Source organism: Lissotriton helveticus, chromosome 12 (assembly GCF_964261635.1).
Source record: "Lissotriton helveticus chromosome 12, aLisHel1.1, whole genome shotgun sequence".
NCBI lineage: Eukaryota > Metazoa > Chordata > Amphibia > Caudata > Salamandridae > Lissotriton > Lissotriton helveticus.
Window position 1 is genome coordinate 274015760 of NC_136073.1, and position 19945 is coordinate 274035704.

Sequence of the window (19945 nt, forward strand, 5' to 3'; positions counted from 1 at the left end):
CCTGCGCGACTTTGACTGGCCCAAAACCGGTCAGCTTATCCTTACCGAGGACCTGCCGGTAAACCGCCGTATTCCTGCTGCACGCAGCGGATCCTGAGCTGTTTCAGCGCCCTTCGCCCGCCCCGCACAATACCTCGTGTCCCGCTGGCTCTCGCACTCCGATGCGCGACTCGACGCTCCACCGCTACCTCTGCCCTTCCGGTGTCCTCCGCGAGGAAATCTGTTCACCGCCGCTCCCACGAACCACCGGACCACGCAAAGGCTCCCGCTCAGCTTGCTCGTAGATTCTCCCGCTCTGCTCCGCTCCTACCACGCGTCGGCCTGAAATCCAGGAAAACCCCCGCAGTCCTCCGCCGCCACGAAGCACCCTGAAATAAAAAAGATAGAAAATTAAACGGCCCCACGGTGGGGCGAGGAGCGAGCCTGGGGAGCGCGGGCACAAAGAGGCCGCTTCCCGCGCTCCCCAGGCTCTTAACCCCTTCGCTGCCACGACCACGCCCCCTCGCCCCGGAAGCACATCAGTACTTCCGGGGCGAGGGGGCGGGGAACGCGGCCCCGAAGGGGACGGGTTGTGGGAGGGACCGGGCCCCGCCATGCTTGCGTGGGGGCCTATTGGCCCCCCCTTGTATTTTCCCCTCTGCATTACAAGTGTTGGCAAGAAAGCATCGGTATACCTTGTTCTGTCTGCTCAAAACCCAGGAACTCATAGCAAAGGGTCAGGATCATGGCCCGGCGCGTGATGGCGGTGACGCGGCGGGCGTGGTTCAGCGGTGACATCATTGTTTATACATTTGCACGTGTGGGGTAGGCTGCGTCACCTTTCCATCAGACCTGCCGGGTGAGTCCTGTGAATGCTGTGCGTCCTGTGACGTCAAACAGGGCGTGCCCGCCTGCATTGGGACACCCACAGTCCATGGGGACGTGCTTCCTTGTTTTGGAAGTTTGGGGTGAGGAGAGGAGCACGCAGGAGTGTTGGCCGCTGTCCCCTGCAGTCCAGCCAGCCCGATAGTTATCGTTTTCGACGAGGGGTCAGTCGGCGAGCTGGTCATTACTGGTTGCCGGGAGCCGCGTCAGGTAGGCGCTGGTTATTGCAACATCCATGTTATGTACACATGAGGGCAGGGCTCTGCTAGTTTTAGGCATCCCTCCCTCCGCATATCCATGTTTATGTTTTTGTCCTAGTGAAACTTTGAAAACTTTCAGGGTCGTCCTCCTTTCCTAGGTTTTCTTTCTTATATACCCCTCTCACATTCCCCAACGGTCGCTCTTTCCTCGCTCCCAAGTATCTTTTTACCTGCCCGCTTTCAGTCTTCCCCGCCCCGTTCTTCTCCATTCTGGATATTTCCTAAGTTTATATAACCTCTCTCTGCCTTGCCTGACAACTTCTCCCCGCCCTCCGTTATGTCCCACCGTCTCCTCTTCCCATCCACACTGTCTAATTCTGTCTTTATCCATCTGAAAATAAACTGCGCTCCGAGATTCCCAAAAGCGCGAAGAGGCCAAGGAGTTGGTGAACTATGTGAAATATGTAAAAAACGAAATCTCTCCGCCTTCTATTTCTCTATCTATAATCTTCTCCAATTTCTTTCATTTCCCTCCTTTCTCCCTCCGACCTTTTTTTCCCTTCATGTCCACTTCTCTTGCCCTTTCCTCTTTCTCAGTCTCCTGCTCGTTTTACATGTTTCACAGTGTCACTGAGAACAGATGCTCCTTTCATCCGTTTATTGCTCAGTGGGTCACTGCCTGCCACCTATGTTTGCTCAATGGAAATACTCCTGGACGTGACCTTCTCAAACATTTGTAACGTGTTTTCGGTCCTCGTGGTTCAGCTGAGGTGCTCAAGGACTACTGAGGACGTAGCTGCCATTAACAAAACAGGAATGGTGGTGCCATGGCTCTGGAGAACAGACTTCAGGTGGCACCTCACTCCGTGCCAAAACATTGTTTCCTGTCCTACACTTTGATATGACAACCTAATGCTTTCTGGGTATTGTAGTTTTATTCTGATAACTAATTGGACTAAAACATTTGATAGCTGTCATTTGTAAATAACAAGTCCAAGAGTGGAAACTCTGTCTGTGGTGACCTGGAGGGAGATGGCTACCCTTAGCTTACTGCACATCAGCTATGCCTTTTACTCCTCAACCAGTCGGGCAGTGTGCCCATTTTCCTTCGTTACAATAGGACCCAAGGTACTCTATTGGCCTATCTAATGTTCTCTTGCTCATCCTTGTCCCACCTTTTTCAAGCAGTTTCCAACAAGCATTTACAATGCAATGGTTTTGCCTTTGTTAAAGTTAGAGCTATTGGCATTGCTCTTGACACTCTGAAGCTCCACTCTGAAGCTCCACTCTGAAGCTCCACTCTGCACTCTGCACCACTTCACAGTATTTTCCCTTGTCATGTTTAGTTTCTGTACCTTTATTCTCGCACCTGCCTTATTGTTTCAGTATAATATTGGGCAACTCCAGATGCCGGTTGCTCTCAGTGTGTTGTTAGGTTCATTTATTGCCGCTAGCCTCTCACATAACTCAAGTTCAGGGCTCAGTCAACACCTCGCTCTCGAATACTAATGCTGTTCTACCCAGCCAGGTATTATTCAACAGGGCACAGATTGTCAGTTAATTGTGCGGTCCATCCATTCCACCACCTAAAGGCCTCCTCTAGGAATGTGCATAATTAAAGCTTCCTGTGCCTGTTGCCTACTCAGATTGTGTTTATCTTGGCTTCTCTTTCTTCATGTCCACTGCCAGCCTACAACCCTAAGGGTTGCATGTGAACTTCATCTAGAGTGCAGCAATTCGCATGATCTTTTCGACCTTTTATTTTCTTTAAGCTTCTGAAATATGACATTTATAACTTACAACATCGTGCCATCTTCAAAAATGCAAAGCTCTTTGATTAGTTTTGTGGCGCCATAGCTTTTTGCCAGATGAACACGGTCTTCTTCCACACTTTGACTAAGAAAGTGCCTGCACGTATAGTTGGCTATGGCGTTTTTCGACGGTGCTGGGTTGGGTGACACACATGCATGATATCCATTCGCCCCAGGACTCGCTGTTACTGCTCTTTTCATTTGTACCCATAATCAGTTTTTTTTAATTCCCTTTTTGATGTGTTCAAACGCAGTGTAATGTATTAGGCTGTCCTCATTTGCATAGAATTTTACTGTGATTAGGCTTTGCACCAGCTTGTTCGTGGTCTTGCAGAGCTTATCATGCACAGTGTGCCACGCACACACTTAATGTTGGCCTTATTAGCTCTTCTCGCATGCCTGTCGTTTAAATAGTTTTTCAGCGACTCCCTTCCCTGCGTTGCTTATTCCTCTATCAGACACAGAGCTGTAAAATTCCATTTAGTTACTCTTCAGGTACCCATTAGGAGCAGAGCGACTACCGCCCTATTGTAACAGTGGGGGCGTGTGAAAAATGACCTAGTTAAGCACTTCTGTTGTGTGATTTGGAAGCACAGACCCAGAATAAGTACTGCAACCACCCCAATATTAACATTTTATTTCTAAGAGTGATTTTACCAACCTGATTTGCAGATAAATCGTTCCAAGGCAGCTCCTCCGTTTCCTCTGTAGATCAGTTAGTATTTATTTTGGAGATTTGTATAGATAGGATTTTGTTCCTAGAAGCAACAATTCTCTCGTAGTAACGACAGACTGCATAGTGCTTTTTAGCCATTATGCTGTCACAACTGTAAAACGGATAATGTGGGAAGTACTTGCAAGTAGTGGGAAATAGCACAGGGGTTACCAAAGATGACAGAAAAAAGCAAGATTGCAGAGAAGACAGTCGCCAAAGGCAGTGTTCGAAATCTAATTCATCAACCACATCGAGTCCCTAATTTGCAACATTTGTCTGACTTTGTTTTGTATATCTGGTTTACACACAAACCATCTAAACAGATATACAAAAATGTACATATAAATAATGTTTATAAAAGTTCAAAGAATCCATCCGGCATCCCATACTTTTTTATTTCAATTCATTCATCAGTGTTTTGGAGTACTTGACAAGCTTCTCCCCATTCTGACACTCTTTCCTAATAGTTAATCTCTAATAACAGCTTCATAGAGCGCTTGTTTAAATATGAAAAATATAAAAGCATTCGAGTTTCTGAATCTGTTGTATCACGCTTACAGAATTTGCTTAGCTGTTGTTCACCCTTGAATACCTACTGAAGCCTCTATCTTGTCCTAAGTCGTCACATGCTCGAGCTTTAATAACACGTTTCTTCCAAATTCTAGTGTACTCTCAGGCCTCCAGAGCAGCAGCCGGGAGCCCGGCCGGAGACGAGGAAGGCGGGGAGGACATGACGAGTGAAGGTAGGAGACAGGGGGAGAGAGGTTGGGGCAGGAAGGCAGGGGAAGAGAGGAGGGGAAAAAAAAATACAAAAAAACCAATCGACTCACCTGCACCTTGCGACGGCGGCACTTCTCCGGTCTCCCTCTTCGGCATGGGAGACCGGCAACGTCGAAAATCTCTCTGGCACTTCTCCGGTCTCCCTCTTCGGCATGGGAGACCGGCAACGTCGACGGCGGCGGTTCCCTCCAGGCCACGGGAGCCCCGCGGGCGCCGCCATACTGCTTGCCGTCTTCCTTCTTCCCCCGGGCTGCGGGGGGCGGGCACTTCCGGCCGGCCGCGCTAGGATTGGCCGGCCGGCCAGTCACGGGGCGGGAAACGGGGGAGAAGAGACGCAGTAGTGCCGGCAATGCCGGACCAGACTCGGGGGCGTTCCCGGCGTCGCGTGACGTCGGCAAAAGGAAAAGAATGTCGGGAACGCCCCCGTGTCTGGTCCGGCATTGACGGACAGGCCCCTCGTCCAATGGCAAGGCTCCGTTTACGGAGCCAGCCAATCAATGACGAGGGCCGAACCAAAGCCACACTACAGTTCTCAACAGGATTTCGCCTGCGCGAAAAGCTGCGCAGAGCGCAGCTTTCGCTAGGCAAAACCTAAAAAGGGAAGCAGAGGTTTTCTCCATCACATTTTTGTGGACTGTTTTTGTTTTTTTCCTTCCTTATCCCATGTAGTTTTGCCTTTCTACAAGTGATCTTATTTATCATCTTTCAATCCCCTTCTCTGGTTACGAACCTTCTTTCCACTATAATTCCATCTCTTTTTCTGCAGCTTTGAACATGTGGTTTTCGTTGATTTCTTTCATCATTCCTGATTTTTTTTGGGTTTTTTCACTCGTCTCTTGGCCGCTTCTACTTCGCAGTCTATTTTTTTTAAGTCTCATATCTTCTTCTCGTTGCTGCTTTACGCACGCTTTATGGCCTCTTTGCTTCCTCACCATCCCTTTTTTCCACCTGTCTCTCCTGATTTTTAATATATCACCAACCCTTCCGTTTATACTGTTTCCTACATAACTTCTTTCATCCTTCACAATCCTATTTTGTCCTATTTGTTTTCTTTTCACCCCTTACCATCAGCTTTAACCCATTTTCCTTATATCTCTTGCTGAACCAGATTGGCAGCACATATTTTACATTCATGCATATGATTTTCTGCTGCTAGGAAATAATGCTCCTAGATGGTGTGCTATGCTCTGAAGTATTGTGGTAGTTTCTGTTCGGAACTGCCAGTAAAGTCTATGGCTTTTTAGTTGATTGATTTGCAACATTGTGTTGTAGAATGAGTCATTGCATCTCCACTTTTTAGGACAGTATATTGGATGAGAATCCTCCCAAGCCATTCAAAAGAGGGTTAATTAAACTCACAAGCTGTGTGACATCTAGGAGTGTTATTAAAATATTTTCCAGAGCTGTTTGTTTGGTTTTCTACCCTGCTTTATTACTATCAGATGATGCCCATACCTCCGTAACACCAGTTGCTCTCTTCCTCACTTTCATTTAGAGCTCTCAGGTACTCTGATATAACAAGCATTCCTCTCCGCAGGCAGGAGTCAGGAGACGAAAACAAGGAAGCTCTTTGTTTTTATTTAATAAAGGTATGTAGGTTAGAGGTATGCCACATTAAGGTTAAGGCTATGCCAAACTCACCCTCTCATTCCATTCTGGCCCAATTGCCAGTCCCTTACCAGTGACACTCACAGCATCCCATGAAGAGCAAGAAAAAAAGAGCACAAAGAAGGTCACTAAAACCCTTCCCCCTCCGTACAACCACAACACTTTCTTGTAGAATAGTATGACCCGCCCAGTGCAGCACATCTGGCATAAACAGCCGTAGGAACGTGATAAAATAAAGACACTACAGAGTCACTGGTATCAAGGACAGTAAACCAAACGTAGAAGCTAATGGAATAATGAACCTGAACCTAACCATATCTTCATGCAATTACACAACTAGCGCAAGTCATTCTCCAGACCTGTTACCCAAACAACTCTGGCAACTTACTCGCTAACCAACCTATGAACAGAGAGAAAGATGATTGATGGGTCTCAAATTCTGCAGAATCTCAAACACAAATGGTAGATTTCAAACTCTGCATAACCCCAAACTCAAATATTTTAACCCCTACAATAAAGTATGATGGTACCTCTAGCGAACCTCATAATCATAGAAACATGTGAACAGTGTAGGAAGGGTGTTGGGATGGAGAAGTCTCCTGCATAACTTTGGAGCATGTGCAACCTGTCTGGTCATCCTCCCAAGTTTTGCAGTATTTTGACCTTGTCTTAGCACACATGACTATCAATCTTGTGTGCTCAATACTTTTCTGTAACATGGATTGCAACCGAGATCAGGGTTCTGAGGTCCAGAGGTGAACTCCATGTTTGCCCTCCTTAATGTGCATTACTTCCGTCAGCTGCCTGGACTGTAGAGGACCGACTGCAGTTTCTGCATAGGAGGGTCATTTAACACCCTTCCCTGCAAGTTTAAAATTGGTCTGTCAGTCCAGTGCAAACAGGTCCTTCACTATTGTATGTGGGATATGGATGTTGCATGTGTATACATTACTGCTGAATGCAGAGGATGTGACTGGAGAGTGTGTGTGGGGCACATGGCCATAGTCACACATTAATCCAGTGTTTGTTCTACATCCTAGTGGTATTTAAGATGAAGTATTAGAGAAAACCCCATACCACAATGTGAATTGGAAAATTCTTCAAAGACATTCCAGAGATTCTTTGTAATGCACCGGGTTTTAATGCATGAGGGAGAGGCAACATAATCTCTTTGTAGCTGAGGGAGTTTTCCCAGTTTTCCCTGCCTTCTCCTACCCCATTGTTCATTGGAACCCTCACAGGTTAATAAGTAGTCAAATTGGCATCTTCCCTTTCCTTTGCACACTTGTTTTGGATTTCACTTTATAGGAGACTGCCATCTCCTCTTCATCTTTCTGCTAGCACCTGACAACAATGGCTATGGTAGGACCAGTCTGAGTGGATTAAGCAAAAGGCAGAAGTCGCCCAGAACTAGTCTTAGAGCCAGTCTTTAAGCTGACTGTTGGAATACATGATTACTGTCTGGAACCTTAGCATAAAGACAGCACAGAAACGTCATGCCAAGATTTCTTTACATGTTTTTGGAACAACAATGGTTCTCATATGGCCAGAAAGGTCCAAGGAAGGAAGCAGTGGCAGAATAAGTGACCATGCGCTAGAGTCGTGATAGATAATAAATATCTCAGGAAGCGATAAGTGATATGAAAGTCAAAATAATGTTTGGTATTTATTTTATGAAATTATGCAAGTAAAAATTCAGGTGCTTACATAGTAAAGTGACAACAAGCGTGACGTGCTAAGTGGGGGTGACTTTAAAATATAAACATCGCATTGACAACACATAGGAGAACTCCTCAAGAATAAATATACAAATTTGACAAAGTTCTTGTTGTAGGGGTCGATGACGTTTCGATCTCAGCTATTCAAGCTCATTTTCAGGACATAGTAATTGTGAGCAAGCTGAATTCAAAACTGGGCGGTGCCGGTGAAAAAGGTAGCAAGAAAGTAAGCAGAATGTCGCAAGGGGAATGAATTCCTGAAACTTGGACTTGAAAGTGTGGAGCTATTCCAACTGTGATTGACGTCCGCCCGAAAGGGAGCTAATGAGTGAAGTAGCGCACAATTGGAGCAATTACTTGAAACTGTGCGAGGAGGGACCGGTTATTCCGGCATTATCCGATGAAAAGGAATGAAAACCACAATGTGGTGCAGCGGGTCAAGGCTGCCATGCGAAGTATGAATCTTTGATGGCCGATTATTTGCTATTCAGGACTGCATTAGTAATCCTGACAGCGTAGAGCAGAGATGCGTGTCCTGCTTCTCCGGAAGGCGCTTTGAATGTGGAAGATTCAATCTTCGCGTGGTAGCCTTGACCTGCTGCACCACATTGTGCACCCTCAACCGGCAAGGTTCCAAGGTGGACTTAGCCCAGCCAACTCTTCTACTCTGCACCTGAGCGCCCCAGCTTGGTTACCAATGAGCCAACTGTGCTCCCTCGTCGCTAGGACCCTGCGACCCAATTCTCCCGTTAGGAGCTTCCAGACTTGTTCCCATGGAATTATATGTGCCCCCTCCCCCTTCTTACCGGTGTACCACGCTCAGCTACCAATGTGACCAGCCCTCTGCAACCAGACGCTGCAGAGCTGGTAACGAGAAACTGCTGGTGGCACTTTGAACCGTGGCCCACTATGACCCTAAGCCCCGAAGAAAGTCCCTGGAAACGGACCGTAAATGCCAGTATGCTATCTTTCCTTTTCTCCCATAGGAAAGCATTGTGCATAAAGGCTCATTTGACGCGGCATTTACTTGCTAAAATCAATATATTAAAAAATTGGGTTACCATTTCTGCCTCTGTAACTGGGTTTGACTGGACCCTTTACATGGTGTACCTCTTTTTCGTCCACTATATAAAGAGCCAGCTTCCTACAGGCAACGACTGAGAAACTCTCTGAGGTCCACAGTTGGAGTAACTATCAAATTCACAAGCTTCTAGTCCAATCTGGCTAGAGAACTCCTGACTAAGACTGCCAGGAAGGGTTGTATGGACCCTGTTTCAAAGCAGAGAACGACTGACTGCTCAGAATGGGCACTGGAGGTGCCCTTGCACGAGGAAGACTCTGCTCATGGGAGAAGTTATAGGCAAGACCAAACAAAGCTGCCTGCTGCACCCCAAGGGAAGAACTTGCACCCCTCTGTGAAGGTGAGGTCTAGAGACTCTGCATTGCCCAGCAGTGTGAACTGAATCAAATGCGCCCTGACTCAGGGGGTGTTCTGGATCTCAACCCCCACAAGATCCCCTGAAGAAGCCACATCAAGAAGGAAAAAGTTCTCCAGAAACTTGACTGCTGTCCATTGTCTCCCTGTGGGAGACCCGGATTGCTGAAGGAGATAATACTTTGATGAAGAGGCCAGTGCCAAGTTTATAATACTCAGAGGTACAACCAATTGTTTGCAACTAGCATGTGCGGGTCATGATTTTGGGACGGAGCCCAAGGAAGACCGCAAGTAGTAAGATTCAGTGAGTCCCAAGATTCTTATGCAGCCTCCTCTCAAGCCGGTGTTTGCACTTCTGCCGCTGATCTGAGATAGTGTTCACATGTGCTGTAATTATAGAGGCAACTGTTTTGCTGGGTTGGGGCAGAGCCTATTAAATTTCCATTCATTTGATCGTGCTCTGCATGCCTCACACTGAGAACCTACTGCCTGATTGATCGAGAAACTACAAGGGCACTGTCTGCCTCGCGAAGTTTAGATGAAAAATCTATGCAACCAGGGAAAATACCAAAATGTCGGGTGGGGGGCCTGGGGGAGGTGATCAGGTGGGCCATTGCTGGGTTGGTGGGAGAAACCTATATTAAAGGGAGAATGTAGACAAGAATTACATTCCAATGTAAGATTGGTATTCACAAAACCCCCAGGAAAATCCCCTGGGTCTGTTAGGAACTTTTTACCCAGAAGTTACCATTGAAGATCGTTCTGCATGAGTAGCCTAGCCTAGACTGTATAACCCACCAATGTTAACAATGTTAACCTTGTTGCAGAAGTATAACGTAATGCCTGTTGCCCTCTAATATAAATGTACAGTACTCTTTGGTGTGACTAGTAAAGTATTTCTTTTTTTTTAAAGACTAAGCTCTGACTGGACATTGAGTTACTAATTCATATTAGATAGTATATTGAGTTCTAAGTCTCTAAACCACACCACCTCTCATAGTACGTTTTGGTCAGCTCGACTTCGCTACCTTGTGGGTCAGGCACTAAAAGGGTACATGTGATATCCAGTTTTGGGCTCAATAGTAAGATGATACCCCAGGAAACAAGTAGCGAAAAGGTCCTTTTCAAGTTTTGACCCATTCACACTGAATGCCATAGGACTCCTGAAAAAAGTTCCCAGAAACGGCATCATACGTACCTCACAGCTTACGTTCTTCTTCCAGAGTACAGCATAACAAGTGTTTTTTACAATGGACACTCCATTCGTTCTCACATGAAAAACTGGTTAAGCACACATGCATCTATGCAAAAACCTCAGTAGTTTCACACCATAAATGTTAAACACCACTAGCTCATCACTATGTGGCCACAAATATCAGACGGTAATTTTGTTCACACTACTTTGCGTTAATGCGGTGTGTGCAATGTACAAGTGTACAATCTGTGCCAGCTTATTAGTTAGACACCTTCAGAATGGGAACTAACAATTTAATAGTGCATGTTATCCCCCCACCCCAAAAACAGTGCATGTGTGCTATTTTCTCCCGCAGGTTATGCCCAAACTGCAATTATATATTGAGACCAAATAGGAGTTTTTGGGGACAGTTCCATATTAACAGCATTCCCAACTTGTAGATCCACATGCTCAGAAAACTCAAATGACCTTGCACCAGGTCTCACTTCTTCATAAGGTCATATCTGCTGGTGCATGATATCAGTACTGCTATGCAATACCCTGCTCGCCATCATCCCAGGCACGCACCTCACACGGATGAAGTGTGTCCTCCCCACAGCCGCAGAAATCCTCACGAGATTCAGAGAGTATGATAGGATCACACGAGAGGTGGACGACGCAACAAATTAACAGGTAGAACCGAAACAAGGGTCTGGCTTGGCTCTTGGAGGCTGTGCAAAAGCAGAGCCATGAAGATATTTTCTATGTAAATCAAACAACAAACACCACATAAAATATGATCAAGTCTCTTCAAAAGTAAATAAAAGTGTATTTCCTTTGACATTAATGTGTCACATCATGTAGCACAGCACTGAGTAGTACTTAATAAAATTGATCGCTTTTCAACACAAACTTGGAACTATTCCTGCCCCTGTTCCCACAATGGCGACAGTTCCATTAGTGAGCTAAGAGGCAAGACAGTTGTCATGTGACCACCGTATGTTGCCCAGGTTTTTATACGGCTGGTATTCTGAACTCATGTATATGAAAGTGCTTTCAGATGTGATTTTTCTTATTGTTTTCCCCTACACACTTCAAGAATGTACATTAAGAAGCTGCTGCAGTCCTCCCTCTCAAGTAGTCTTGGAAAAGATGCACAATCACTCCAAACATCTCCTCCTCATTCAGCTCTATGTTCAGACTTATCTACAAAGAGACGCAAAAGAAGACTGCTACGCAGACGCATGGTTAGACAGTCATGATATTCGATGCACAACCATGCGCCTTATGAACCTGAGGCAGAATGAGGCTTGGAATAACAAAGATGCTTGTGTGAGGCGTGAAGCCTGGGCAGACTCGCAATGAAAGTAAAGCGACACAACATGTCATTCATATGCTGCATTAAACGCACAAGAAACCTTCACGATTAAAAATGGTAACTGTGCCACATGAAGATATCAAATGCAAAAAGAACAATTGATGGACGCAATGCTGAAACAATATCAAACATTCACCCCAGTACAGAGATCTGGGCCTAAATCCATCGTTTTTTTGCACACCATGCCATTCCGGTTTAGACCCAGCCATATGCAAATCATCCTTGGTTCTGCTCCCCATGGGAACAATCCAGCTTGAACTGCCAGGCCAGGTCCTCCCTGGATCAGAAACCAGCATCTTGGAAACAGTTTCAGGGTAGCACCCCTCATCGGCCAGGCTAGCTTGACTCCAGTGGCAGGGTGAGCACAGGTCCCACGTTTGGGCATACCCTTGCCACTTAGGGCGACAAATGCAAAAAGAACAATTGATGGATGGAATGCTGAAACAATGTCAAACATGCACCCCCAGGACACAGAGGTGGGCCTGAAATCCATCGTTTGTTTGCACACCATGCCATTCCAGTTTAGACCCAGATATATGCAATATCCTGGCTTATGAGAGGTGATACCCCGGAACCGGTCCCAGGATGCTTGTTTCCCTTTCAGAGAGGACCTGACTTGGCAGTTTGGGCTGGACTGTTCCCATGGGGAGCATGGTCAAGACTAATTTACATACAGTTGAGTCCAAACTGGGGTGATGGGGTGAGCAAAATAGCAATGGATTATACCCAAATCTAGGACTGGGGCTGAGTATTTGAAAATGTTCAACACTCTGTTCATCATTTTATTTTGTGATGTTGCTACATCAAGGCATAAGACACAAAGTTCTGAGCATCGGGGCACCTTCAGGTCATGTCCACCATATGAGGCACCATCACTATTCAACACACAACAGCTTTTACCCGCTACTTCCATGCATGTTTTTCAGTGGTTGTATGAGATTTGGTGAATGGAAAAAAAAACTCATCAAGAGTAGTACTCATGACTCATTGAGCAAGCTGTTGTTGAGTTTTTCCCCCAAGAATCCCATTCAACATGCTGACATTTTCTTCCCAGCACAAAATATGAAATCCATTTCCCGTTCATTTCATTTGCCCTCCTATTTGAAGTCTGTGCTGCGCTTGAGGTCAACCTTGAGCCCTAATGCTTGCTGAAGTTTCTGAATCTTTTTGAACTTTTCCCCCATTAAGCAATGAGTGAAGCTCTAGAATGTGGTCTTCTGTTAATGCTTACTCAGAAGGAGGAGTGTATTAAGAAAGTGTTAGACCCCTTTCAGGGGCCACTTGAAAAACAGTGGTTGAGGTCATTTACCAATGGTGCCCTGGGGTTTGTCCTGTTGTGGCTGTCTAAATTGGGCCAAGTACAATCCCCTTCCGCAGTTGACTATTGGGTAGCAAGTGCGAGTAACCACAGCCTTCTTATGAAGGTAGCATCAGGGTGCACAAGGTCAGAACTCACAAATCAATCAACAAACACAATAAAGTTAATTTCCAGTTTAGTCCTTATCTTTTAAGAAAGAGAAAGTACTTGTAATTACATAGCAATATTAAATACTACAGAATTCAGTTTGAGGTACAAGGCAGTGAACATGGGATGGTTTTTCCTTGTGGCTTCTACACCCGCTGGGTCCTCCTTCTGTACTAAACCCACCCAAGAAACCAGAAAAATGGAAATGAAGGAGCGTCTATCTTCAAAAATAATAAATCAAATGTTAAAGTCCACATATATTTCTTTCTTCTTCTTCAATTTTAATTATTTTTCTTTCATTGTGCCAATAAAAAAGAGTTTCAGGAAGCCAAAGTTCAAATTCCAACAAAAAAGTTCTTTGATGCTTGAATCCAATCAATGTAACAATTATTCCTATCAGATAATTTGTTCCACAAAAACAAGTTTTGTTATAAGCAGCCAACGCGCTTCGTCCTCCTTAGGACATCATCAGGGCTACAAGGTAAGAAACAAAAAATCACAATCCATATTTACAAAATAGGAGTTAAGAAAAGCAAAATTGCAAAACAATCTTCATGTCTGTATACATTAAAAACCATATTTAAATGCCCCTTTCGGTCCTACCTATATAACAATCTACAAATACATAGTATCCACCCACTTCTTAAACATCATATGCTCACATTTGTTATGCAATTTCTTCATAGTACTCTTCACTCAGAGATGGACGTACCTTATTATTTTCTAACTTTAGAATGTTGGTGTTGTATTATACTTCATCAATACCCGTTGCTTATTCGTCACCCTAGAACAATCAGAAATGGTCTCTCTCACCCTTTTTATGAAATCCTAATCATTATTCATTATGCCCACATGATCTGCCTATCTTGTTATGGCCAAAACACAACCCCTTAATTAAGCAAAGTTTGTCAAACCATTTTTGATTACCATACTTCATGTTCTATTAACCCACCTAATCAAAAATAGGCCAAGCTCTTTACTGTATTTATTCTTCCTACGTTAAAGTCACCCTACTTCCGCTATACACAATAACAGATTTCCGTCCTTTAGACAGTAAATTCTTTCAAACCGAAGTTCTTCTCCTTCCAAGCTCCGTAAACTTAAAATCCTGAGTGCAATCACCCAAAGTATTGTTCTATCAAAATAGCATCATAATAGTTTTACTGATATGGTGACAAAGCTGATCACCTCATTTACTAATTCTTAAGATAATTTATTCTATTTGCCATTTTGAAATAATGATATCCTAAGGAGGACGAAACGCGCTGACTGCGTATAACAAAAGTTGTTTTTGTGGAACAAATGATCTGAATGGAATAATTGGTACATTGATTGGATTCAAGCATCAAATAACTTTTTTGTTGGAATTCGAACTTTGGCTGCCTGAAACTCTTTTGTATTGGGACAATGAAAGAAAAATAATTAACATTGAAGAAGAAAGAAGAAAGAAATATATATGGACTTTAACATTTGATTTATTATTTTTGAATATAGCGCTCCTTCCATTTCCATTTTTCTTGTTGTTAGGTTATTGTTCTTAACGTTGGACCATAGGAAGTGGAGCACCAAATCAAAGAAGGATTTATTTGAACTACCATTGAATTTCTCACCAGTGCTTACTGAGTATTTCCCTCATCGTTGTTGATCAATATACCACCCCAAGAAACCCCACTACCCAAAGGCTGGTCCACTTAGTAGTGTTGGCAAAGGCATAAATCAAGCTCAAACGTATTCTCTAATGTCCGCCCACAAATCATATCCTCACTCAGTCCACTTTGTTTTCAAGCTTCTACCCTTGGTCTAGTGAATTTGCAGCAGTTCATAGTGTTCTCTCTGCAGCAGATCTGGCTATTCAGAGTTCTTAACATAGGTGAGCTGTATTGAGCTACACCAACCTAACTTGCTGTCATATGAGCTAGGCATGGCTGCATATTTGAGGGCACAGCGACCCGGCGAAGTCTTTGTGGTGTAGCAGCCCAAGCATATGGAGCACAGAGGCAGGCATGAGCAGGCCAATGTGGCGTACCACAACCAGTGCTGCCCGAGTGAGCAGATGTGGTGCAACAGTTGCATCCCTGCCTGTGCCAAGAAGGCAGCTGTAACCCTAGTTGGGTCAGTGTCGCATTCAGCAGTTGCAGAACTAACCATTCCAACTAGGCAGATTGGGCTGAAGAAGTGATTACCCACAGTGGTCCTTACCAAGACTGGTTATGAGATTTCAGGGGGAACTTCTATGGCAAGGGTCACTCTTATCTCACTCTCAGCACTTCCTCTGGACTCACTGCAGTTTCTTACTGGACAATCTTTCCTCATGCATGGACAGGCACACCCCTTTCCTCTCTCAGCATGCTGGCTTCTAGGCACTCTGTCAGTACCTTAGCTCCTTCAGCAGAAAGTGCAGACTTCAGGTGATATGCCCTTACCTCTGAGAGACTGGCTGTCTGACAGATACCAGCCCTAGTCACAAAATTATTCAAGTACTAGGTGGATCACCCCCTTATACACATTTTATACACATTTTCTCAACAGAGGATGTGGATCTGTATCTTTCTCAGGCTGCACTGCAGGCAAATCTTTTTTTGTGTATAGCATGGGTACTCATAAACTTTCTCTCGGGGGCCAAATTTACAGTGTGGTTTGTGTCTGAGGGCCGCACCGGTGGGGGCTGGGTCAGTGGGGAAGGGGCGGGGCTAGAGCAACAAACAAAACTGACCATGAGGTTGACACAGGTCCCTGCAGCGGACGCCTTCATCCACTGAGCCACGTTTCCCGGCATACACACATCTCCCTCTCCCTCTCCCTATTTCTCCCTCTGTCTCTCCCTATTTTTCCCTCTGTCTCTCCCTATTTTTCCCTCTGTCTCTCCCTATTTCTCCCTCTGTCTCTTCCTATTTCTCCCTCTGTCTCACTCAGACTGTCTCACTACCTCTCTCTCCCTCCCTGACTCCCTCTGTCTCACTCCCTCTCTCGCTCTGTCTCCCTCTCTCTCGGTCTTTCTCTCTCTCCTTCCCTCTCCCTCTTTGTCTCCCTCTCTCTCCTTCCCCCTACCTCTCTGTCTCCCTCTCTCTCCTTCCCTCTCCCTCTCTGTCTCCCTCACTCTGTCGCCCTCCTCACTCTGTCGCCCTCCTCACTCTGTCGCCCTCCTCACTCTGTCGCCCTCCTCACTCTGTCGCCCTCCCCCTCCCTCCTCCCTCCCTCTGTCTGTCACCCTCCTCCCTCCCTCCTCCCTCCCTCTGTCTGTCACCCTCCTACCTCTGTCTGTCACCCTCCTCCCTCCCTTTGCACCCTCTCTCTCCCTCCCTCTCCCTTTCTCTGTCTCCCTCCCTCTCCCTTTCTGTCTCGCTCCCTCTCCCTTTCTCTGTCTCGCTCCCTCTCCCTTTCTCTGTCCCGCTCCCTCTCCCTTTCTCTGTCCCGCTCCCTCTCCCTTTCTCTGTCCTGCTACCTCTCCCTTTCTCTGTCTCGCTCCTTCTCCCTTTCTCTGTCTCGCTCCCTCTCCCTTTCTCTGTCTCGCTCCAACTCCCTCTCTTTGTCTCCCTCCCTCTCCCTTTCTCTGTCTCCCTCCCTCTCCCTCTCTGTCTCCCTCTGTATGTCTCCCTCTCTCTGCCTCCCTTTCCCTCCCTCCCTCTCTCTCCCTCCTTTTCCCTCCTTCCTTTCCTTCCCTCCCTCGCTCTCCCTCGGTCTGCCTCCCTTCCCCTCCCTCCTTTCCTTCCTTCCCTCGCTCTCCCTGTATGCCTCCCTTTCCCTCCCTCCTTTCCCTCCCTCGCTTTCCCTCCCTCTCCCTCCCTTTCCCTCCCTCCCACACTCTCTGTCTACCTCCCTTTCCCTCCCTCCTTTCCTTCCCTCCCTTGCTTTCCCTCTGTCTGCCTCCCTTTCCCTCCCTCCTTTCCCTCCCACACTCGCGCTCCCTCCCTCTCCCTCCCTTTCCTTCCCTCGCTCTCCCTCTCCCTCCCTTTTCCTCCCTCCCTGTCTCCCTCCCTCCCTCGCTCGCTCTCCCTGTCTGCCTCCCATTCCCACCCTCTCCCTCTGTCTGTCTGCCTCCCTTTCCCTCCCTCCGTCGCTCTCCCTCCCTTTCCCTCCCTCTGTCTGTCTGCCTCCCTTTCCCTCCCTCCCTCCCTCCCTCTCCCTCCCTCTCCCTTTCCCTCCTTCCCTCGCTCTCCCTCCCTTTCACTCCCTCCCTCGCTCTCCCCCTGTCTTCCTCCCTTTCCCTCCCTCCCTCTACCTCCCTCTGTCACCCTCTTTATCTCACCCTGCCTGAGTGTGCCCGGGCTGAGACAGCTTCCTGGCACACACACACAGCCGCACCCGAGCACTTCACAGGTCTTTAAAAGACCATTTGTGTGTTCTTGAGGCTTTTGTTATTTCACCTCTTAGCTCCCCTGCAGCTGGAATGCCCGGGCCCCCACAGAGCAGCAGAGTCTCTCAGAGTCGCTGCACAGTGTTTGCTGACACTCTTATTTTTTTTTTTTTAAACACGGGTAAATTGTCTGCAAGGTCCGCGGGCCGCCAGGGAAGGCTGGCCGGGCCGCTGGCGGCCCACGGGCCGTACTATGAGTACCCGTGGTGTAGAGCAATACTTCTTGCAGCATGTAGCACTAGAGCTATATCCAAACTGGAGTGTTCATAACACAAGCACAATGAAACTTGAGGTTTCTGTACCTGGCTGTCATTAAACCATCTAAAGTGGTATAGAACCTGGGGCTGGCCTGACATAGAAAATGTCCTTACTTTACACAACAGAAAATGTAGTTCCCTCCACCACACAGCCACTAAATGGCAGTGTTCCTATTTGTAGAGAGGGGGGACACTAGGAGCTGATTATTAGATCCAATGACCCTTGCTCCTGAATAGTAATGAGTACTCAAAGGGAGTCACTGTTCCTTGTAGAGGATGAAAAAGGAAGAAACTTTTTTTCGTGTGCTACTCTGTGGGGGACAGTGTGTCGTCGTCATAATGCCCTCACACACCCTGAAGGATGTCATGCTTCATCAATTGGGCTCTGCTCCTCGTCGGGCCGGCGCTGCAATGCCCTACGGGCCCCCCGAAGGGTCTCTTTATCGAAGATCTTTTGATGAGAAGCTGTTTCGGTGCGCGGATGTAAGTGGCAGTGACGTCTAAAGTGTTGTGTTAAAAAATGACTGGAGGGAGATTGGGTACTATTTATTAGTGTGATCCCTCTGCCATTGTTAAAACAAAGTGTGTAGTGCTGCTCTAGGGGATATTATGTCCCTCTGTAGCTGGGTATATGTCCCTAATGGACATATATATCGGTCAACATGTTTCGCGCTGTATGTGGCCTCAGAAGGAGATCCAAAGCGCTTCTTCAGGACCAAAGGAAGGTCAATTTTAGTATCAGTGGTGGCCTGAACTAACCAGTGCCACCAAGTTTGTTGAAGGGAGTAGTGTTTCTGAAAAGAGAGAAAGTGTAGGACAAAAGTATAGCATGGTTAATAAGGTTGTCCGGGTCATCAATTGGAGGGCCTGGTGCGCATTACCTTTAGCGTGAGTATTATCGCTATAGGTTGGCATAAGTGCCTGTATAATAACAGTGATGTTAATAAATAAAATGATTTTTCTCAGCATAGTGACAGACATACATAAATAGGTATAAAATCAATGATTGGATTTTGCCAGTGTAGTTCTATATCCATATGTTTACTCTGTTGTTCATACAGTACCCCTAGGTAATGTACCCAGGTTGATGTGACTTTATAAAAAGGCTCATTCATGAGGTAAGTAATATGAACCATTGCCGTCTAGATAGATAATACCGCAAAGTAGGCCCCACCATTGAAGGCAAACCTCTAGAGGTTTACCTATTTCTGTATGTCTGTCATTATGCTGAGAAAAATCATTTTAATTATTCACATCACTGGATGCAAGCTGAAGGTACTGGGCATACACATAACAGAAGAACTTTACACAAGACAGGCTGGTAGGTTTCACTCTATTACACAGGTAAAAAGGTCTGGTCACACTATTAATCTCCTAAAACACTACATGCTGGCAGATACCTTTGTGCTTTACCCAGGACATGGGCAGTAGTCCTCCGCAACAATATGAGCACTTTTGGTACATTCCTACAGGTCAATGGACAGGTCCATGGCCTTACATGCCAGATATGCATGCAGTTTGTACTCTGGGCAAGGGGAGACTCGTGTAGACAATGCAGGTGACAACCCTGTACCTAAAGGGAGCACATTAAAAAGTGGATGGAATCCATTCCAACTTTATGCCCTATAGAAGTCATTTGTACCCACATAGAAAAAGTGTGCAAACTCAAAGGATGTTTCTTTTAGGTAAGCCTAGTCCCTCGTCCATTTAGATATTTTGTAGGTTTTTTAGTCTTATACAAACACAGGCAAGCACAGTGATTCTAATTGAACAGCCAAGACCGATTCAACCACCACACCTAACATGGTGTACTTCAGGGCTCTGTTTCTGGACTTTTTTCTCTTACAATTCTTTTCTCCCCAGGCATCCTTCCTAGTAATTTCATGGCTGCCTCCTCTGAAATGTAATCAATTGCCTCTCCAGCTCTGCACTTATATACTCTTTAGAACTCAGAATGACCCTAGATTTCTTTACACACTGGTGCTTCCAAAAGTTAATGTATGGCATAGATTGCATATCTACTTTTTGAACCCCGGGATGTGCCTACATGTAATTTGGTTGACATGCTTTACATCGCATTTGTGGCCTGATTTTAGGCAATAACATACCTTTTTCCTTTTTCTTTTGTCTTTATTTTCTTAGCTCACAAGAAAAAGAGAAGAAAAACTTTTCACTCTAAGAGCGGT

General features: G+C 45.9%; 1 protein-coding gene across 1 annotated transcript in view; it reads left to right on the forward strand.

Annotated features, from left to right (window-relative positions):
• The first annotated feature begins 853 nt into the window (after positions 1–853).
• LOC144797734 (IST1 homolog) overlaps positions 854–19945 on the forward strand; it is a 221275-nt gene continuing 202183 nt past the window's right edge. The window contains exon 1 of the mRNA XM_078668476.1: positions 854–1074. The gene's annotated coding sequence lies outside the window, so the exon portion shown is untranslated. The remainder of the gene's footprint in view (positions 1075–19945) is intronic.